This window comes from Nycticebus coucang, chromosome 19 (genome assembly GCF_027406575.1).
Source record: "Nycticebus coucang isolate mNycCou1 chromosome 19, mNycCou1.pri, whole genome shotgun sequence".
In the NCBI taxonomy this organism is placed as follows: domain Eukaryota; kingdom Metazoa; phylum Chordata; class Mammalia; order Primates; family Lorisidae; genus Nycticebus; species Nycticebus coucang.
Window position 1 is genome coordinate 1,385,826 of NC_069798.1, and position 23,239 is coordinate 1,409,064.

The 23,239-nt window shown below is 49.2% G+C and overlaps 1 protein-coding gene and 1 non-coding gene across 9 annotated transcripts in view; both read left to right on the forward strand.

Annotated features, from left to right (window-relative positions):
• The window catches only part of LDLRAD4 (low density lipoprotein receptor class A domain containing 4), a 374,896-nt gene that overhangs the window by 232,745 nt on the left and 118,912 nt on the right, over positions 1 to 23,239 (forward strand). The gene's annotated exons all lie outside the window — the stretch shown is intronic.
• Positions 19,989 to 20,093, forward strand: LOC128572146 (U6 spliceosomal RNA). The gene has a single exon (XR_008376059.1). It is a non-coding gene; the product is annotated as a U6 spliceosomal RNA (small nuclear RNA).

The following is a 23,239-nucleotide window of genomic DNA, read 5'->3' on the forward strand; positions in this document are numbered from 1 at the left end:
CTGCCCTGAAGGGCACCAGGCTGGGGCACTGCCAAGGCTGGCGTCTGGGTGTGGACAGCTTTGGGGACGTCTCCCTCTGCTGTGCTTTGCTCTCACCTTGATGCCCTGAATCTGCACTGTGTGGGCATCCTTTGGACAGGTGGGGTGTGGTTTGGGTTCTGAGTTTGAGAAGGGAGGTCCCCTATACATGTCAGCTGGCCGTGGACACTGGCTGAGCTAACGGGGCAGGCGCTGGCCTCACCTGCTGGGAAGGGTGCCCATGGCCTTTGAGCTGTGGCCCCTACACAAGACTGGGTTCCTGTCGTCACTATTCCTGTCCCCAGGCCTACACCTGCCCCCTTCCCCCACCACACATACCACTTCCAGGGCCAGCCTTGTTCTGTTTCTGATGCCATCATTCATTTGGGAGACATTCACTAAGTGTCTGCTCTTGGTGGGCCCTGTGTTGAATCGGGGGATTATTTCACAGGGATCCAGACGGTGCAGGGGAGCTGGAAATGCCCCAGCCCCTCAGCAGCTCTTCACTGGATCTAGATAGAAGCCAAGTGGACCGGGTGGTGAATAAGAGGGACGCATACACACTCTGGGAACCTGTGTAAAGGACTCAGGTCCCAGGAAGGGCCAAAGGAAGATGCTTTGATGCGTTTTAGACCAAGAAGTTACAGGACAGAGAAAATCTGGCTGGACAGCAGATTTTCTGGGGGACACGCGGGGGTATGAGACAGGTGGAAGCTGAGAGCTGCTCGCTAGGTGTACGCGTTTGGGTCCACACAGCCCCAGGTCCCATCTCTGGTCTTCCCCGGTATGGGGCAGAGGAATCCCCCAGCCTGCTGCATGCAGGAAGGGTCAGTCAGCTCGCACCCCTGAAACTATGACTTCTCCAATGTCTTCAATTCAAAACGTGAAGCAGGATGGTCTGGGGACAGCATGGCCTGGGCTCCTTTACAGGTACAGCCCTTCTTGCCCTGCACAGCTCCCAGTCTGTTGGGAGAGGGGGCAGTTAGAGCCATCACTGTGGGAGGCCCTGATTCAAGGGCTGCACCTTTGAGGATTGGAAAAGGCCTCATGAGGCAATGACATTGAAGCTGAGCCATAGAGGGTGAGTGGAGTTTGCTCTTGAGCGGGGGAGACCAGGGACTGTGGCAAGAGGGTGTCAGCCTGGGCTGTGGTAGAGGCTGGGGGTGTCTGGAATAGGGGGGAGTCAGTGCCAAACCCACCCACCCATAGTGTCAACTCGCACACCCCAGTCTCTAGATCCTCTTGCTCATCTCCCTCTGCCAGGAGGGGCTCCATGCAGATGGCCCCACAGCCCTCCAGGAGGCCCTGCTGGCCACACCTGGTTGCTGTTCCTTACAGACCCCATCCTCCCACCTTCTCCAAATACTGGTCCCCTCCAGCCATGGGAACGTAAATGTTTTGCTTGCCAAAAATCACCACTCAGCAGAGCAATTAGATAGGGCTATTTACAAATATTTGAATACTTTAATTCTCCCCATCTCCCTCCAAAACAAAAATAAAAGTTGAATGGCACATTGCAGAGAGATTACAGGGAACCAGGCCCAGGGGTGGAGAAGCCCTGCGAGCTGGGGTCAGGGCTCCTGCAGAGTCCCAGGGCTCGCTGTGCAGCTCCAGGTGACACAGGGCATGCCATTGTCTCCTCAGGGACAGAGATAGCCTCAGCGCCTGGTGGGTGTGTCTGTTTGCGGCCACAAGCCCTGAAGTGGGTGTCTCAGGAGCCTGATGAGGCAGAGCAGTGGCTGGGGAGAAAGGAAGGAGAACAGGACTCTGCAGGCTGCACAGGGGTAGAAACTGTCTTTGGGCTGGTACGTTGTAAGGATTAGAAAGTCAGAATGACACAGGTGCATGGGGACTGAATAGCAGGGCTGGCTGGAGGGCTCTGCTCTATGCAGTGAGAGGCTTGGAAGGCAGATTCCCAGACAGCAGGGGATTAAGGGAGGGAAGAATTGCTTTAAAAAAATTTTTTTTAAAGAGCTGTACGTTTCAAAGTTACCCCTCAGAAATTTGTTTATTTGCAAAAGGCCAAATTACTCACCTCAAGTTCTAAAACCATTTGGAGCCGTTCAAAGCAGTTAGGACTATTATTTCTGATTGGGGCACAAAATTAGCTGCCTGAAGCCAGAGCAGTTCTTCTGCCTCCCAGATCGCTAACTGGAAGATCTTGGCAAAGCCTGCAGCTCTTCCCATTGCTTTCTAAGAGTGTGGGTATTAGTTCTTTTCAAATAAAAACAATCAGTGTCAGTACATTCGACATTGCTAACAAGGGATGACCCTTGACTGGCTGTGCACAGTTGGACCAAGCTCCACCTCTAGATGTATGGATATTTTTACCTAATAAATACCTATATTAAGACACATAGTGTAGCTGAATAGTTCTAAAGTGCCAGTTTGGGGCGGCGCCTGTGGCTCAGTCGGTAAGACGCCAGCCCCATATACCAAGGGTGGCGGGTTCAAACCCGGCCCTGGCTGAACTACAACCAAAAAATAGCTGGGCGTTGTGGCGGGCGCCTGTAGTCCCAGCTACTTGGGAGGCTGAGGCAAGAGAATCGCCTAAGCCCAGGAGTTGGAGGTTGCTGTGAGCTGTGTGATGCCACGGCACTCTACCCAGGGCCATAAAGTGAGACTCTGTCTCTACAAAAAAAAAAAAAAGAGTAAAGTGCCAGTTTGGAGCCCCTCGTCATGGAGGGCAGGAGTGCACGGGAAGAGAGAGGGAGCAGGGTGGGCCTTTTCCGTAGAAAAAGAGCTTTCAAGAGACAGTTGCGTGTCAGTTTTGCAAAGCTGAGAAATCTGGACTTTATATTTTTGCCTCTGAGTTGCAAGGTGAGTTGTGGAGATGCCTGGGTGTGGGGACTTCGTGCAGTGACAATAAGTGAGTGCCGTGTGGCGTCTCAGGTGGAAATGTCACTCATGCGTCATTCAACAAACAGGGCACTGTCGTGTGCCAGGCCCTGTGCACAGCAGACAGCAGGCACCACGCACCCTTGGGTAGCTCACCCCCAGAGCAGAGGCAGAGCCGGTAGGGTGGCTAACAAAGGGGCTGGGCGTGGCACATGCTTTCGAGAAGAATGAAGCAGAGAAGGTGTGAGAAGTGTCGAGGCTCCCAGCTTTAAATGGGAGTGGCTCCCTATTTAAAGCCGGGAGCCTCGTGTATAAAAAAAAAACAACAACACATTGTACCCCACATATGCATAAATGTATTCATGATCTATGCGTATATGACTTAATAAAAAAAAATGGGTGGCCACGGGAGGCTCACTGAGGGTGTGAAGTCAGTGTGATGGCCCAAAAGAACAAAGGGGAAGGACCAGACACTGTGCTGGCATCAGGCAGAGCCTGGCTGCTGTGGTTGGGAGTGCAGAGGACGTGGGACAGGAGCTCACAGGTGGGGTGGAGGGATGAGAGCAGACGTGGGCTTCTCCACGGTGGGGCTGTGGGGCTGCGGGGCTGCGGGCCTGGCAGAGGAAGTCTAAATCTGCTCATCAGAGCTTACTGTAATGGTGAAGGACCCCCGAGTGGCCTGAAGACCCTTTGCTTCCTCCTGAGTGACCTGAACTTGTGCTTTTGTAAACAAGAGCTCGTACAGCCAGTTACTGGGGTCAGACTACAGGGGCTTGGGTGGTGGCACCTTGGGTCAGTTTCTCAATCTGGGCTGACTCTGTCCAGTGGCCCTGGGATATGCTCGCCTGCTTATCTTTCTGGCTGCAGCATCTGCCTCCCCAGACGCCCCTCTGGTGTGGAAACACTGTGTGTTGAGTGTCCAGGCGCCTCTGGGGTGGACTGGCATGAGGCTAGCACACACGTGTTCACAGCTCCCTCTGACCTCGTGATGCCTCTGGTGTGATGCAGGGTAGTGTGGCAGAGGAAACGTGGATTTGGAAGTCAGGAAGACCTTGTCAGTCCTGGTGGGAAGCTTGAGGATGTAACCCAGGGCCCCTGGTCTCACAGCCCCCTGTAGGGCAGAGCATGCTGCTGTGTGAGGGTCACACCAAGGCCTCAGTTCTGTGAAGATGCTCATGAGGGGCCGCCCCCAGCAGCCCTGGCCTCAACCCCCTCTGTGTTGTCTGCAGCTTCACTGGCTGTCTGTCCTCCGTGCACGCCAAGTGGAACCACGTGCTGCATGATTGAATTTCTGTAGTGAGATACCATAAAAAATAGGAACAGGGGCATCAGATGTGGTTAGAAAATGCAAAAGAGAAAAGCCTTGATAATTAATTGCTTGAAAGGGGCCTTTTCCCTGGATGTCTTGTTCTGTCTTGTGCTAATTCAGAAGCTGCCTCCACTGTGGTAGCCGTGCATTGCTGGAGATGACCATGGTCTGGGCTGCACTGGCTGTCTGGAAGCATCGAGAACTGAAAGTCCTAGAAACTGGCTTTTCCCCATGTTCTCTGTTCTCCAAACACTCACCAAGTGGGGGCAGTGGGCACCATCCAGCGAGGACAGAGCTACAGATGTGGAATACAGACATTTTAGGGGATTTTCTTGTGTTAGGATTATTTTGCTACATATTTATTTTTGGTTTGTGACTTTTCCCCTTAACTGAAGTAAAATGGTTTCCTTTCTCTGAAGCATTGGGTCTTTGCTGCCTTGGCTAGTGTGATATGTACCCATTTGCCATGTGAAGCCATCTGGACAGTTACCATTAGATGTCACATGTGCAGACAGCGGAGACACCCACTAGGGTGGGAACTGAGAACACAGGAGCCCAAGCCAGCAAGGCAGCTGTGCCTCACCTGCCCTGGCGTAAATGCGTCTCCTCTGTTTGCAAAGCAGGGAGTCTTTTAAGTAGTGACATTAAGGAAAGAGGGTACATTTTTAATTTTGTCATTTCATTTATTAACATTTCTGTTGACTTTCTGTACACATTCAGAAACATGTAAATCAAAAGCTTACTGAATTCTTTATACCCGTACAAAATACAGGTAGATAATTCACTTTGAAATTGTTGATTTTATATAGACGTCAATTTTATCTTAACAATGACGGTAAGAGCCTCGGACCTTGACTGGCCCCCACCCCTGGAACTGCGGTTTTGTCCGGCCTGGTGGGTCTCAAACCCCTTGGTGCTGTCAGGCTCTCAGCAGATGTGGGGCCAGAGACGGTGACAGGGAATGGGAACACCTCTTCACATGATTATCTGTCATTTAAACTTTTCTTACTCTGTTTTAAGTGGGGTATTTTTTCCTGAGGTGGAATTTATACGAGAGTGATTGTTTCCCCTCCTGTCCTCAGGCTGTGCTTTCACTCGGCAACGGTAGGCAGCCGCCACCTCTGGGAAGCCGAGCGCAGGGCTGTGCTGGATGTGTCCCATCCAGGCCTCCTGCTAGGCTTCCTGGCAGGGCTGGACAGGAACAGGGAGGGGCTGCCCAGAGAAGAGCCCGGGCTTCTCTGAGGATGCCTTTGCCTGCTGACAGTTTCATTTCTGCTGCCACGAGTCTGAGAACCTGCCATCAGGTTTGTAATGTTTGTGGGCTGCCATGAGTGCGTACAGGCTAGCTAGCTAGTTAACTTAGTTTGTTTCCTCTCTCACTCACCCCATAAGTGTAATCAAAGACCCATGATGTTTTCAGTACCACTGACAAAGCACCAAGTCAGCAGAGCCCTTGTCTTCCCAGAGACTGCAAATAAGCAGTCATGTAAGGTCACTAATTGGGGACTGGGGGGGAGGGAGGGACTTAGGGGTGGCTGTGTGGACAGTGTCCTGGAGCAGGCCAGCCAGTGTTGGAACAGAGTGGGAGAGAGGGTCATGGGAGCAGCACCTGGCTGTGGCCTGTGGACAAGGAGCCAGGACAGAAGCCTGGGAACAAGGGGAGGTCAGGGACCTGGTCAGGGCCTCAAGGTCTGTCCAAATGAAGGGGAGGGAGTACGGGGCTTTGGGCTGGGAGGAGCACAGGCCGACTGGGGATTTCAGAGTACAGTCCTGGTTCCCCGGTGGAAGATTGGCAGCCTGAACCTTGGGTCCAGTATAGCCGTCCACCAAACTCCTCTCTTTCAGTAGACGGCTAGGGTCTCCCAAGGTAGCCTTGTCTTGGGAGGTCCCTCCTGCTTCCCCATCCGCCCCTGGCTCCTGGCTTGTCTTTGCTCCAGTTTCAGGTTTGTCCTCTGGGTCCTGAACTCTCCAGCCAGGAAAGTCCCCGAGGGCAGAGAGGGCCAGAGCCGGTTCTGCAGGAGAAGGGCTGATGCCTCCCCCACCGGCTCTTGTGCCCACTGCACCTGCTCTCTGCCGTGGGGATGAGCAGGGCTGAAATAGGCCCTGAAGTGTGGCAGGGCTCAGAGTATATCTTCTCTGTGTCCTGCTGTCCTCCCGGGTGCATTTCTGCAGCACGTCTGCAGAGTGAGAGCTGCACTGGCACCAGGAGTGCAGCAAGGCCCTGCTTCTTTAACCAGCCCAAGACGGTTACTGCTGCGTGTTCCTCTTGGTCCAGGCAGTCCTGTGCCTGTGTAGGAGGGGGCTCTGGAGACACTGAAATGCTGCTGCCTCCTGGAGTTTCAAGTTGTAGCCTGTTCCTCCAGTTTTCCATCACTTAGCGCAGACTGTTGGGGTCTCCATCTTAAGTCCTGCAGATACCCCTGACACGTGGACAGACCCACATACAGACACGCCCCCATATGGACACGCCTACTCACGGACACGCCCACTCATGGACAAACCCACTCATGGACACACCCACACACAGACACACCCCCATGTGGACACACCCGCTCACAGACACACCCACTCATGGGCATGCCCACTCATGGACACACCCACAAACAGACACACCCCCCATGTGGACACACCCACTATGGACACACCTATGCAAGAGCGCACCCACATGTGTACACACCCCATGTGGACACACCTGCACAAGAGCACACCCACACATGGACACGCCCACTCATGGACACACCTATGCAAGAGCGCACCCACATGTGTACACACCCCCATGTGGACACACCTGCACAAGAGCACACCCACACGTGGACACACCCACTCATGGACACACCTATGCAAGAGCGCACCCACATATGTGCACACCCCCATGTGGACACACCTGCACAAGAGCACACCCACACACGGACACTCCCACTCATAGACACACCCACTCATGGACACACCCACACACAGACACACCCCCATGTGGACACACCCACTCATGGACACACCCATGCAAGAGCACACCCCCATGTGGACCCACCTGCACAAGAGCACACCCACACATGGACACGCCCACTCATGGACACACCCACTCGTGGACAGACCCACAGTGGACACACCCACACACGGACACACCCCCATGTGGACACACCCACTCATGGACATACCTGCAGAGGAGCGCACCCACACGTGGACACACCCACACGTGGACACACCCCCACAGGAGAGCACACAGGCAGCTGCCCTGCAGCAGGAGAGGCTCAGATGGAAAGTGCTGGTCATGGCTGTAAGTCAGAGGCTCACCTCCTCAGCAGCAGGGTGTGGATGGAGACCCCTGCGGAGTGTTCCTCATGCAGACGGTGTGGAACTGTGTAATATGTCGGGTAGAGCCATATTCCTGGGTATCCAAGACCTTTGCTGCATTAAAATACCCCAGGGTCTATTTATAGGAACCTGGAATCAAAGAGGAAGGGAAGACATTTTGTCCAAGGGATGAAGAAAAATGGTGAAAAGATGAACAAAACTTACATGTGTCTGTTTTCCTTTTATAAATGACTTGTGGTACAGGTGGATAGAATTCAGGATCTTCCTACCTGGAAGAGGTGTGGCCCCCTGAGATTCATGCTTTCCCAGAGCCTTCACGATGGCCCTTGTCAACCCTGAGGTTCATCCTTCAGAGCCGGAGCCACCCCATTGGCACCTTCTGTGTGTTCACGGCCGGTGGCTCACCACCGTGGGACACAGTGCTCAGGCATCCGCTGTGATGCGCTGTGACTTCCGGTGATCCTCCTCGACCTAGCTGTTACTTTCCCTTCAACTTGGGTTATGACTTTGTAAACATCTGCAGGTTGAGTATCTCTAATCTGAAAATCTGAAATCCAGAATGGCCCCACGTTGTTAGAAGCCTTCAGAGTGCACACTTGATACTCCAAGGAGATACTCACTGGACCGTTTCATTTTCTGATTTCTGGGCTAGAGGTGTGGGGTGTGAGCACAGCGCAGATGGCAGGGAAGCTGAGCTCTTCTGACGCTGGGGATTTCATAGAAGCCACACTCCACCTACACTGTGAGATGATACCAGGAGAATTACATTAAAACCAAACAGGTTTTCAGTTTATGTATCCTTTTGTAAGGTTTTTATTTCAAAATATAACGGTCTGAGTTTAGAAAGTTACATCCCTCCAAAAGAAAAAGTTTTTGTTTTGCTGGGTAATGTTACATGGGTGTCTCTTCAGTTTGTGAAAACTACGTGTATATTATACCTCAATAAAAAGTTTAAAAATTATAGCTTGAAACCCTCTTCAGGCTTACCTCATCTTAGGGTTTATAGAAGTTTCCATGGGTAGTTTTTTCCTAATAATGGTTTCCAGAAAGGAAAAAAAAAAAATATATATATATATATATGTGTGTGTGTGTGTGTGTGTGTGTATATTAAAAGTAAAATATGCACGACCCACTGTTTCCCTGACCAGCGTGGCCCTTGTCTTGTTCCAGCCCTGGGCCACAAGTGGGTGCAGGTCAGGGAAGGGAGAGAGCAGGGCCTGGGGAGGGCCCGAGGGGCTTCTCGAGCTGTAATATCATGAATGGGACATGCTTTCTGCACCCTGGAACATCCATTGGGCTGTGCTGTTTCCACAGTGAGTGTGAAGTGGTGGGGTTTGGTACTTCCCACAGCCGAAAGGTTCACCAGATTCAGGCTGTGCTGGCTCTGAGGTACGTGGCCCTTTGGGTGAGCCACAGCTTTCCACACTCCCCTCCCATTTAGACTTGTGGTCTCTAGTGACAATATTCTCTGTCTCTAGATTAAACCTGTTAGCCGCAGAGTGAATCCCTGGCACTTAATCTAATGAGGTGGGTGGTCAGCCTGTCTCTGTTCTTCTTCATGCGGAGGGCCCCTCCTACCATCTAGAGCTTGCAGCTTGGGCTGAGGGCTGGAGGGGCCGGATTTGCACCATTGTGTGTTCTGTTAAGGATTGGTGAGGAGCGCCTAACCCCGAGGCAGCAGGGAGGATAAAATAACCCTCAGAGTTAGATTTTCTGTCTATACCTGATGACCCCTGGAACTTAAGACTGGCTGGCTGCTCCTCTGTGGTCACACGGTGGCCACTGGTTGCTGACTCTGTCACTGAGCACATCCAGCCAGGTCAGCTATAGGTCAGTACCTGTGTGTGTGTCAGGCTTAAGCACAGAGAGATTTAAGGAGAGACACGCTAATACAGACACATTTAAAATTGAATGAGAGGCTCGGTGCCTGTGGTTCAAGTGGCTAAGGCGCCAGCCACATACACCTGAGCTGGGGGGTTCAAATCCAGCCCGGGCCTGCCAAACAAGAATGATGGCTGCAACCAAAAAAAGCCGGGTGTTGTGGTGGGCGCCTGTGGTCCCAGCTACTTGGGAGGAGGCTGAGGCAGGAGAATCACTTGAGCCCAGGAGTTGGAGGTTGCTGTGAGCTGTAAAGACACAGCACTCTAACCAGGACAACAGCTCTGTCTCAAAAAAATAAAATAAAATAAAATAAAATATGAAATTGAATGAGAGTAGGTGTACGTAAATAATTGATACCTGGGACCAATGAGTCTAATTTATGTTTGTTTCCTTTAAAGATGACAGGTAGCATTGGTGAGTATAATTCAGTAACCCATAGTAACTGAAGATGCTAAGGTTTGATTTTATAGGAAAAGAAGCACTTGAGAGCACCAAGATGTTTGTGTATTAGTAGTAATAAAACTAACATTACATTGTCCAGGGGTGAGTATTGTGCCCATTTTACAAAGAACAGAACACAGAACTAGAAGCCAGGAAAATGGATCTCCTGTTTCTCAACCCTGGACCTTCCAACCAGGGCAGAGTGTAGAGGCCTAGTTGTGCCAGGCCGGGTGGGGCCCGCTGGGCTGGCAGGACACAGTTCGGTGCAGCCTGCAGAAGGAAGAGCAGACATGGCGGTTCCACCTTCCCATTTATCGGTAGCTGTGAAGCATCCATTATTGTATCTGGCACTGAAATGGTGTATTTTACGGAAGTAACAAATTTAAGGGGTTATTTATATTACTTTCTTATAGTTTTTGCTCCCACTGAAAATGCAACATGATATTTGGTAAGACTCATAGAGCAAGTGTAGCCAGATACAGGTGATGTTGCTGCGCCTTCCGTGGTACGAAAAGGTTGACACCATGCCATTGTCAAGACTGAGAATGCAGGGGTATGTGTGCAGGGCTGAGAGTGCAGGGGTGTGTGCGCACGGGCTGAAAGTACAGGGGTGCGTGTGCAGGGGCTTTGCAGGTGAGAGTGCAGGGGTGTGTGTGTGTAGGGGCTTTGCAGGGCTGAGAGTGCAGGGGTGTGTGTGCAAGGCTGAAAGCGCAGGGGTGTGTGTGCAGGGGCTTTGCAGGTGAGAGTGCAGGGGTGTGTGTGTAGGGGCTGTTCAGGGCTGAGAATGCAGAGGTGTGTGTGCAAGGCTGAGAGTGCAGAGGTGTGTGTGCAGGGGCTGTCACGACTTCCCCACTCAGGCATTCAGGAAATTGAATCCCAGTTTCTCCTTCACGTTGTGACAGAATTTTGCCTGTTTTCCAAGTTTTCCTCTAGCTCCCAGTTGCCCCTGCTGCCCAGGATGAAGCTTGTTTCTGTGGTGCCTGCTGTCAAGGAGCAGTCCCCTCAGAGCGTGTGTTTCATGCCGAGTCAGGACAGAGATCCCCTTTCCTCTCACATCCTAGTAGTGTCTGGGGCTGTGCCTTTGCCCCTCTTGTTATCTGGTCGGGAGGAAGTGCAGATGCCTTTTCCTTTGGCCCAAAGGACGGGTCACATCACTGAAAGGGACCCAAGAGGACCACCAGGCATTATCTGTCCCTACTCAAGAGTGGGGTCTCCACAGATCAGGGTGGGCTTTGAGAAGGTGTCTCTGGCCCTTAGGTCTTTTCCAGAGAGATCCTGGGGGTGGGTTACCCTCCGGGGAGCCCCTCTGTGTGGAGCTGCCTGGTCCATGCTGGGGCTGGGTGCACACCCTGAACCCTGAGACTGCACTGCAGGGTCTTGCTGCTGCAGAAGGGGGAATGTCCTCCAGCCACTCCTGAAAGACCAGGCCCTCCAGGTGCCCTGGCTCCCTGGCTCCTAGTGTTTCCTTCCAAACAGGAGTTTGGTAAAGTGTGGTCCCTTCTCAACAGTTTGCCACATTGCCCACAGCCAAGAAGTGTCATTGTCTCAGGCCATTTATTTAAATGTCAGAATATTACAGGGGTACTAACATTTTTGGTTACACGAATTGCTTTTGTAATGCTTGAGTCAGGGTTGTGAGTCTGCCTGTCACCCAGATAGTGAGTACCGTGCCTGTTAGGTGGGTCTCGCCTCTCCCCTCCTCCTCCCTCCCTCTGCTGGATTTCCATTGAGTTTTAGTCCCTCTGTGCGTGTGCTCACTGGTTAGTTCCAGTTTAATAGTAGAGACACGAGGTGCTTGTTTTTCCATTCCTAAGGTACTTCACTTAGGATAATGCTCTCCATTTCCACCCGTGTAAAAGTTGTCCTTCTTCATGGCTGAGTAGGACTCCATGGTAAACATGCACCACATTTTTTAACCCACTCATGAATTGATAGTCACTTGGTTTGATTCTACATCTTTGCAGTTGTGAATTGTGCTGCAATAAATAATTAAGTGAAGGTGTCTTTTTGATAGAATGACTTCCTTTAGGTAATGCCCTGTAGTGGGATTGCTGGATCCCAACGGTATCTCCACTCTGTTTCCCACAGAGGTTGCACCAAATTTGCAGTCTCACCAGCAGTGTATAACTGTTCTGTTCTCTCTGCATCTACAGCATCCATTGTTTGGGGAACTTTTTTATAAAACCCATTCTCAGACCATTTAAAAACCACTCTCTATGGGCGGCACCTGTGGCTCAAGGAGTAGGGCGCCGGTCCCATATGCCAGAGGTGGCGGGTTCAAACCCAGCCCCGGCCAAAAGAAAAAAAAAAAAACCAGTCTCTACAAGTCCACTGGCACCAGAATGTGCACACCCTTTATCTGACGGCCAGTCCTGACACTCGTGGTTTTCCTTTACAAAAATTGCATGAGCTCTTTTTTTTTAAATTTATTTGTTTATTGGCATGAAAGTGTAGTTGTATATAAACCATGTTCATGACCTTTCTTTTTGCACTTTTGTTAGACCATGGAGTGAGTTACTTTCAGGAGTAGAAAATATTAATAGAAAAATTTACCTTGAAGAAAGTAGATCTTGGAAGTGTTCATCACTATAAATATTTCACAGAAAAGCAAATACGTTTTTTTCCTCTTTTGCATGGTGCACCCCCTGCCAGCGCCCCGACATTCTGAGAGGAAAGGTATTCTCAGTTGGAAACTGCTTTAAATGCTTTGGAAGTGTTTGAATATTTGAATAGTATCTTTTCATTAAGGTGCAGAATACCCTGCCTGAAACATAAGAGCTTTTCTTCTCTAAGCAAAGAACGGGGGGGGGGGGGGGGGCACACGTGAAATGATCTTCCCTGTCTGCACTAGGACCTCTCATCCCGGATAGGAGTTGAAACGGGTTCTTCACTGTGTCCAACATGAGCCTGGCTATTTTAGAAAAAGGATACATGGGATGGGGCGTGGTGGCTTGTGCTTATAATCCTAGCACTGTGGGAGGCTGAGGTGGGTGGATTACTTGAGCTCAGGAGTTTTAGAACAACCTGAGCAGAGTAAGACCCTGTCTGTTCTAAAAATAGAAAAACGAGCCAGGTGATGTGGTGGGCACCTGTAGTCCCAGCTACTCAGGAGGCTGAGGCAGGAAAATTACTTGAGCCCAATAGTTTGAGGTTGCTGTGAGCTATGATGCCATGATACTCTCTCCGGGCACAGAGTGAGGCTTTCCTTTCAAAAAAAAGAAGGGGGGGAGGACAAGGAACAGCAGGTGGGGGTGGGTGAAAGGCTAGCCACGCCTTCCCTGGTCCTAGTCGCCACGATTCCCAGGAAGAGGAGCGTGCCTTGTCTTGGGGCTGCCTTATCTTGTTGGCCTGCAGTGCCTGGGCTGGAGGTGTGCGGCCTCAGACCCCGCTGAGACAGTGCCGAGACCTTCCTGGTTGTCAAGGGCACCTCATCCCTCCTGTGTTTGGAGGGCAGCCGACTGTATACAAGACCTGGCCACAAGAAGAGCTGGGGTCATTTGGGAGAGAGGGAGAAGGGCACTGGGATCACTCGAGAGGGACATTGTGGTTCAGAAATGTAAAAAGGAATGCAAGCTAATATGACCTTTTTGGAAAGAAGTTTGGAGAACACTCAAGGAACTAAAAGTAGACCTACCGTTTGATCCTGCAATTCCTCTACTAGGTATATACCCAGATGATCAAAAATTATTTTACAACAAAGACATTTGCACCAGAATGTTTATTGCAGTCCAATTTATAGTTGCCAAGACATGGAAACAGCCCAAGTGCCCATCGACCCATGAATGGATTAACAAATTGTGGTATATATACACCATGGAATACTATGCAGCCATAAAAAAGATGGAGACTTCACGTCTTTTATGTTTACCTGGATGGAGCTGGAACATATTCTTCTTAGTAAAGTATCTCAAGAATGGGGGAAAAAAAGTATCCAATGTACTCAATACTACTATGAAATCAATATATAATCACCTACACATTCATATGAATGGCAAAACATAACTATAGTCCAGAAAGTAGAAGGGAAGAGGAGAGAGAGGGGAGGAGAGGGGGGGATACGGGAAGAGGGAGGGTATTTGAGGGGACCTCACCTACTGTGCATGATGCAGTGGTACATTTCAAAATGATTAAGAAATGAGTATAATTGTGAAAAAAATGGAAAAGGGAGGCACCAAGTAAATATTGACATTGACTGTTCACCAACCATATTGCCTTTTGACTCATCTGACACAAAAGCACATGTACTCTGAAAGGGGTATATATAACTTCTGCTTCAAGGAGCTCCAGTTAAAAAAGCAAACAAACTAACTAACTAACAAACAAACAAAAAACAGACTCTTGGGATTCATTTCTGCATAGTTTCAGGCCAACGCTTAGGAGCTGCACGCTTTCTCCTGATGCGTTCACAGTGCACTGCCCGCTGAAAGTTTCCCAGAAAATAAGTAAATGTATCTTCTCTTATAATGCATTTTGACCTTTGCCTATTATATAGAAAATTTGCATTAATTGGTTTACAGTGGGAACTTAAAGAAAATACGTGACTCATAGGAAGTTTGGGGGTCCTGTTGCTTCCCAGGGATGAGGCTTTTATCTGTGGATTATTAAGTGATTGTTAAGCAAGTCTTAAAGATAGTAACTAGTAATTTGGGGTCTTCTCTCTACACACATCCTTCAAGGCCACTCTTTTCTTCTGTTACAACAGTGAAGGGAGCCTAATGGGCTCATATCCAGGTTCAAGGTGCAGTTCAACCCTGTCCGACCTTCTGACCCTGTCTTGGCAGTTAGAATGGCTCTTAAGGTCTTGTTTGGTGCTGAGGAGAGATTCCCGCTTCTGTGTGTTTTCACAGTGAGTGTATCAGTGTCTGAGAGAATGTACCTCTGAATCTAAGTGTATGGGACTATTCAGAAGGGCTCATGTGGTGGGCTTCTGGGGAAGGACTATTACAATTCCAGTGTATGTCCATAAATACGCAGCTTCATTATAAAAGTTAAATCTGAAATCGTGCAGTCTCCTGGCCTTGTTTCACACATTGGGAAACAGTTTCAATTCCAGTGTCAAAGAGGTGACCCTCCTAGGGGTGGGGGGACTTAGAACTGAAAAAGGGATTGAACCCGAATCTCTTGTTCTTCAGCTGACAAATCTCAGAGATTAAACTTCTCCTGGGGAATAAAATTATACACGTGTCACATCTGTTCCTCTAAGCCCGCCCTTCAGTTAGAGATGCTTTCCATTCATCAGCCGAAGAAGCAGCTTCGGTGCTGTCCCTTGCAGTGACTCCATTTATTTAAGTTTTAGAGGAAATACAGGGTGTATTTTTCCTCTTTGCTGAAGTACAAGATGGGAGTGTTGAAAGCGGTGTTGCGAATTATGTGCCTTAGTGAAAGGGGAGGAAATTATCAAGGATTCCTAAATCTTCCCTTAGCTGCCTCTTAGAACTGGATCAGTAACCTTTCAAGTAGCTAAGATGGGCCAGCAATGAGTAGGTTAATAAAATTACACGTTATATTGGGCCTCAAAGTCTTTGGGCCCAGCCCCCCCTTCTTTAGGCAGTTATTAATTTTGTACTGAGGGGTCACTACCTGGGTCACATGGTGACATCATAGTGCTGCTGCTCCACCAACTTCTGCCAGCTCCATCCCTCCTCCTCCAGCTCAGTCGGGTCACCTTCCCTTCCTCCGCCAGCCTCCTGTGGGATAGTTTCCTGTTAACTTTACAGACAATTCCATAATAAGCCCAGGCTCTGTCTGCCCGCTTCCTCCCCAGGGCCTCCCTGCTCTGCCCAGGGGAGGCTGGGCTGTGTTTGGAGGACAGGAAGCGTGACATGCAGAGGCCAGACCCAGCTGTCCCCATCAGTACTGAGGTGCTACAGAGGAAATGAGCCCCTGCAGATTTAGCTCAGTGGTAAGGAAATGCACCGCGAGTCGTGGAGACTGTGGAGAGAGAGTGTGGAATGTGTTCCTCTGGAAGAACAAGACCCACACCTTCAACGTGAGCCAGCCTCGCTGCCAGAATGATTTCCATGGTGTCTTGCGAAGTCAGGGTGAACCAGGCGGCCCCTACCTCCTGTTTGGTTCCATTAAAAGATATTTGGGTGATTAAGTTTCCACAGTCGGTGGCACAGTCTAATGCTGAACAAATCTTCTCTTGAAGACTGTAATGCCATCTTTTCATCTGACCTAAATCTTTCCTGTGGAAGCTGAGCTGCGGAGATGAAGACCAACAGAGATCAGAATTCAACCTTTAAAGTGTCCAGGTAAAGTGTGTAGAGCGAGGGAGGCTCGGAGTCAGCACTGAATTGGGTCACCTCATCCAGTGTTTTCAAGGAGAAGCACGTGGAGGAAATTTGATGCTCAGTCCCCGTGTTAGAATCGAGTCCCCCACACTCAAGGTTAATACAGGGTTTGGGAGACGGGAAGGAAGGCTGTGATTGCAAGGTTTATGGCAGTTATCACAAAACCACTGCATTGACGTAAACCGAAATCAAAGCCACATAGTGTAAAGTGTGCTCACACACCCGTCCCAGCACGTCGCACGGTAGCCAGCCCTGTGCCCGGGTCTCTGCGCTCTGGGAGGTAGAGAGCCAAGTGGCATCAGGATTACAGCCTCCCCATTAATAATCTTTAAAAATTTTGCTCTTATTAGTTTACCAGGACATAAGAAATATGTATGTATTCAGGAAATGCAGTAAATGAGATGAATTAATGCGTTTTAAAGCAATAATGTTCAATTAATTAGTAATTTCCACCCAGTCTGTTGCTGCCTCACAGTGAGCACCGTCTGGTCTGAAGGCAGTCCAGACGGCCCAGCGATTGGGCAGATTATGTAGCTTCTTTTTATTACAACCTGAAGAAGGGTTCTTATGGTCATTTTTATACAGGATGACTATTGTGCATTCATTTTTAATGTTTCTTAATTATTAAAAAATAGTTTACTAAGCTGCGTAAGAAGGTGGAAGTGGCTTTCATGTCATAATATCAAATCAAAACACATTTGGGGGAACCTTAATTTTCGTATAAATGATGAAAGTCTTCCCTTTTGAGAAGGAAAAAGAATGACTTCTGAAAACCAAAGCTATAGTAAGAAGAGATATTCTGTCAGCTGGTTGTGATGTGCATTGTGTGAGTGTCCCAGCACAAGGGGCCGGGGCCCAGGGGACAGTGATGCAGAAGACATGCTCTGGCCCCACGCCTGCCCCACTGGGGACCATCTCCATACTCTTCTTTTTCTCTGGAGCTCAACTTTCCTTCCAACACTATTCTTGGGACAGGCAGCCACATGCCTCCCTGCTCACCACTGCAACCACCACTGTCTCATTTCCTTTCCTCCTCACCTCCAAAACATCCCCTTCCTGAGTTTGATCTTGTCTTTAGAAGCATATATTTGAGGCAGCGCCTGTGGCTCAGTGAGTAGGACACCAGCCCCGTATACTAAGGGTGGCAGGTTCAAACCCGGCCCTGGCCAAACTACAACAAAAAATAGCCGGGCGTTGTGGCGGGCACCTGTAGTCCCAGCTACTCGGGAGGCTGAGGCAAGAGAATCACCTAAGCCCAAGAGCTTGAGGTTGCTGTGAGCTGTGACGCCACAGCACTCAACCGAGGGCAACAAAGTGAAATTCTGTCTCTTAAAAAAAAAAAAAAAAAGAAGAAGCACATATTTGGTGTAGACATGTCCAAGATGTGGTATTTGGAAACATTGGGAATAACTTCAAACTGTTTAGGGAGGATTATTTGACCTGTTAAAAAATATTGCAGGCCAGGAGCGGTGGTTCGCACCTGTAATCCTAACACTCTGGGAGGCTGAGGTAGGAGGATCATTTGAGCCCAAGAGTTTGAGGTTTCTTTGAGCTATGACACCATGGCACTCTAGCCTGGACTACAGAGTGAGACTGTGTCTCAAAAACATAAAAATAAAATAAAAATAATTGAGCTAAGCTGGTGGCATCTCTTGTGTAGACACTCTAAGCCACTAGCTGCTGGTCCAGCCCTCAGCAGCCCTAGGGGCAGTGTCTGTCTCGACTTGCCCACACTTGTGTCCTGATTCTGTCCTCTGAGCATCCCCTTTCCCTGATGTTGGGGCCTCGATGCTCTTCCCCGCGGCCCACACCTGCCGCGTGTGCAGTGCCTTCGGGCAGATCCACCGAGGCACCGTGCTTGTGCCTCTTTCTGCAGGCATTCCTGTGGGAGGGCAGCCTTCTTCCCAGCTCCTCAGTGGGAGATCAAATCTGTGACAATTTGTGACTGTCCCTTGTTGGTAGTCCTTTGTGAAACCCGTGTGAAGTTCTACATTCAGTTTCTGACTCCCAGAAAAAAACATTCTTTTTAACTGAATAGAATCTGATGTCAGAGGCCTCATCTAGAAACAACAGGGAAAATCTAATGAAAGGAAAGAAGCCCTGAGTGTAGCTGCAGATGCTTCTGTAAGATGAGCTGTTGCAAGGTGAGTGTGGCTTGTTGACAGTAACCACAGAGACAGGGTCGTCCAGGGAACAAAGGGGGGGGCCTGGTGGGTGTCGGCACCACGGCACCACAGTGTGTGTGATTAGTGAGGCCGTAAGACAGATCATCAAAAATAGATGGCATAGCAGATTTAGAGTTGTGTTTTGGAAGGAAGAAGAAGCCGTCGGCAATGTCACTGTTCTACTGCGTTTCTAAATATTTTAACTGTTAAGGTGGCTCAAAGGGGGCCTCCAAAGACCCCTTTCTCACTGAGCACTGCCAGATTCACAACCAGGAGAGGAGGTTACAGGGGTCTCTGTGCAGCTGCCACGGTTGCAGGGATTGCAGGGGGGTGGTGCTGTGGCCCCATTGTTGGGGAGATGGGATGGGGGACACAGCAGGGTGTACCTCTTTCCTCCTGCACCTGCCAATGTGACTTCAGCAGAACCACTGCTTTTCCCATCTTCAGTCTTAAGCAGGTATGATGGCTGAGTATTAATATTAATGAGCATAATAACAGTAATAAAACTGGCAGCCACATGAGATGAATGTGGTCTCTTGCAGTAGAAATATTTACCCGATGTGTCTTGCCAGTTGGGGAGATTTTGGCATTAAACCTAGACATTACCTCATCCTCCTGGGCAGAGAGCCGATTGCTATGCTAAGCAAGTCTGCAGCCTCCAAACGGCCCAATACCTGCCTGACAGGCCTGGGCCCTGGGGACACGGCTTCCTTGAGCCTGTCTGTCTGTCTGGGTCCCGCCCTCACTTCCTGTCTCTCTCTTTCCAGCCTTGGTAGGTTATCATTGTTTACAAAGCGTGTCGCTTTTTTTTTTTTTTTCAAATCTTGAAGGGCATGTTGTGAGAAGTCTGCCAAGCAGGTGGGTGGGGTATTGAAGTACAGAAGCCTGTGAGGTCTGGCTGTAGAGGAGGAGCCAAGTGCCCCTGTGTGTGCAGCCCCCACGCTCCTGGGCACGCACATGCCCTCTCTGAAAACCAGGGACTAGTGACGGAAACAGGTTTTTGTTTGGTTTGGTTTAATTCATGATAAATACAAGAGGTGTTCTGCAATAGATGAGATTTTATTTCAAGATTTTTAGCAACTAAAATAATGTTTTGAAACATTTGAAATTGTGCTAAAAATGTGTTTTTGATACATCTAAGCAAACATAACACTTAAAATCTCTTTATTCCACTGGCCTCAAACCTCTTTACATTCATGTGGTACATAGTATAGAAGTTTTGAACAGGCACTACAGACAAATCTAGGTTAGAAAGTGAAATCTAGGGTAGGCGTGGTGGCTCACGCCTGTAGTCCCAGCACTTTGGGAGGCTGAGGTAGGAGGATTGCTTGAGCCCATGGAGTTTGAGACCAGCCTGGGCAACATAGTGAGATTCCCCCCCTCTACAAAAAATTTAAAAATTAGCTGAGTGGGGTAGTAGCATGTACCTGTTGTCCCAGCTGTTTTAGGAGGCTGAGGCAGGAGGATTGCTGAGCCCAGGAGTTTGAGGCTGCAGTGAGCTATGATCTGCCACTATACTCAGCCTGAGTGACAGAGTGAGACACTGTCTGTATAAAGCAAAAGAAAGTGAAATCTTTGGGTTATGTTGCAAATATTCTTCTTTGGATTTAAGTTTTACTAATTCTAACATATACCCCATGATTGAATACTAGTTATTCCTATGTACGTTACCAAATTTTTGTGTATGAAGTTTATTCTAACCACAGACTCATTAAAAAATTTTAAATCTGTGCTTGCTTTGGCAGTGCATATACTAAAATTGGAATGATACGGAGAAGATTAGCATGGCCCCTGCGTAAGGATGACATGCAAATTCATGAAACGTTCCATATTTTTTTTCCTTCAGTCCCTCTATTAGGTATATATCCAGAAGACCAAAAATCACTTTATAACAAAGATATTTGCACCAGAATGTTTATTGCAGCCCAATTCATAATTGCTAAGTCATGAAAGAAGCCCAAGTGCCCATGAATGGATCAATAAGTTGTGGTATACGTACACCATGGAATATTATGCAGCCTTAAAGAAAGATAATAGAACTGGAACATATTCTTCGTAGCAAAGTATCTCAAGAATGGAAGAAAAAGTATCCAATGTACTCAGCCCTACTATGAAACCAATTTATAAGCACCCACACTTCCATGTGAAAGCTGTAACCCAACTGCAGCCCAAGATGAAGGGGAAAGAAGGGGGGAGGGAGGGGAGGGGGAGGATGGGCGGAGAGAGGGTAATTGGTGGGACCACCCCTACAGTGCATTTTACAAGGGTACATGTTAAATTTACTAAGTGTGAAGTATAAATGTCTGAACACAGTAACTAAGAAAATGTGGTGAAGGCTATGTTAATCAGTTTAATGAAATTATTTCAAATGGTGTATAAAACCAGCACATTGTACTCCATCATTGCATTAATGTACACAGCTATGATTTAATAAAAGAAAAATTTTAAAAAATCTATCAAGTACTGAGGTATATAGGGATTATAGGTATATAATATAACCATCCAATATATTCCTTTTTCTTTCTTCCTTTTTTTGGTTTTATCTTAGAGACAGGGTCTCCCTCTGTTGTCCAGGCTAGAATGCACACAGCTCACTGCAATCTTTAACTCCTGGGCTCCAGCAATCCTCCTGCTTCGGCCTCCCAAAATGTTGGGAGTATAGGTGTGAGCCGCCATGCCCAGCCCTATCCAGTGAATTCTTAACCATTTGTTGACCCTTTATAGAAGAAAAAAGTAAATAGGAGAAAAGATAAAGTAGCTCATGGCCAGTGGCAGAGGGAACGAGCTGAGCCCTCCACTCCTCACCCTCAGCTCGGGCGGCTGCTTGGTGTGCGCAGCTGGAGACCAGGCAGGACCGCCTGCTGGGAATGCTGTTTGGGCCACGCCTGTGTAGTAGTCGCCTGTGAGATGGTTCTTCTCTGTGCTCCTGGGTGGGTTTTCAACTTTTCCCCACCTAGCCTGAGGGAGCTCATCTGGCAGGGAGCCTCTGGGCTCCGTGTGGCCACCACGAAGTGGCCTCGCTCACACCCACAGGCTGTGGGCCCAGTTGTTGCAGGTCAGGGAAAATGAAGCAAATATCTGCTGTGATAGAAAGAACTTGGGTGGGGGGGATGCTCAAAATGAAGGGCAGCAGGAAGCAGTCACGTTTCCCTGTATGTTTCACAGGCACCCACAAAAATTCCATCTCCTGTGGCTTTTCTGTGGCCACTATCAGCTCTATCAAATGATGATATGTGATAAAGGTTTTTTTTTGTTTTTGTTTTGCAGTTTTTGCATTTGAACCAGGTTCTGTGGTTCCAGAGTCATCTCCTTACCCATCTGTGACACTCACCTCTCAGAAATACAGGCTTGAACACCAGATCCGTATTCAAACAAGACGTGTTCCTTTTTTTTTGCAGTTTTTAGCCAGGGCTGGGTTTGAACCCGCCACCTCCGGCATATGGACAGGCGCTGCCGACATGTTCCCTTTTTCATGGATGTGAAGTGTCACTAGTGGTGCCAACAGAGCCCAGGAGCCTTGTGTTCTTTTCGGACGTAGATTAAGGGCCACCTGTGTGCCATTCACAGCAGTATTTGCCAGATGGAGACCATAGCTTTTAAGAATATCCACCATCTTTAAATGAACAGTTGCATGAGTGAAGTAAGTAATATAGAATCTTCATTCTGCGTGTATTTGTAGAAAACACATTTTCTTGTCTGTGAAGGGGTCCAGGGGCTTTGGATTGCTGCCCCGGGTTTGGTCCTAGGCGAGCATTTCCAGGGAGACACCCCATCCCTTGCCATTGGGTTTATGATTCAGATGTGGGGATGTCTACTTAGGAAAAGGCCCCATCACTCCCACTGAGGACACCTGTGTGGGCTCAAGGGACGGGGCCTGGAGTTGGGAGAGCTTCAGGTCCCAGCTCTGTTGTGTGATTTGGGTAAGTTACTTGATCCCTTCTTCAGGGGGCTCCAGGAAATGGGGATTTCTTCCAAATGAAGAAACATAAAAGTGTCTCTGAAGTTCTAGGCAGCAGGAGCTGGTTACTCAGAGGCTGAGCCTAAGTTAGATTCTCCCGATAGTGAAAAGGAGATTTTCAGTGGATCGGGAATGGTGGATAGCAGCAGAGCTAGTATTTGTTTAGGATACTGTGATTTGAGAGCTTAGAGACACTGAGGATTGAGTTGTGATGTTTACAGGGTGCCGAGTGGTGCTGCCCCCCCCCCACAGTGGGGGGAGTACACCTGCACCCTGTGTGTGGCCCTGCCCCACTGTGTCTGGGTCGGCCTCCGACATCCTGTCCTGTTGCTCCAGTGCTGTGAACCAGCTCCAGAGCCTTTCTAATGTGGGGTCTTCTTCCATGTCCCTTCTTCTGGCTGCATCACCCCTCTCCCCTGGCCCTTTGCCCCTTTGCAGGCCACACAGAAGGAGGCTGTCCCCCAGCAGGCCTGTCTGTTGATGGCAGACTCGAAGTTCACTTCCAGGATTGCTGCTTTCTGTTTCTTAGCTGCATGTCCGTTTTTCTTAGACACTTTCCTCTTTTGATGACCCTGGTCTGTAAACTAGCACATGTGTTTCCCCGGTGTGTGTGTGTGTGCGTGACAGCAATGCAGGGCGGTCACGGAGTGGCCCTGCGCACTCACAGTGACGCCTCCCGGCTCCTCCTCGATCCTGCTGTGCTTCATGGTGCTTCTCAGACACTGTGAGTCTCACACATTGAAGGTTCGTGGCAACCCTCCACTGAGCAGGGCTGTGGGTGCCGTTTTCCCAATAGCTCACACTCTCTTTGTGTCTCTGTGTCATATTTTGGTAGTTCTTGAAATGCTTCAGATGTGTAATATCTGCTGTGGAGATCTGTGAGCATCTTTGATGTGGCTGTTGTGACTGTCCAGGGCACCACACGCCGCGCCGTGTGAGCAGTAGTCTTCATCCGTCATGCGAGGGGTTTCGATGCTCCACAGACGTGAGGTCCCGTCTCTCTCCCTGTCCTTGGGCCTCCCTG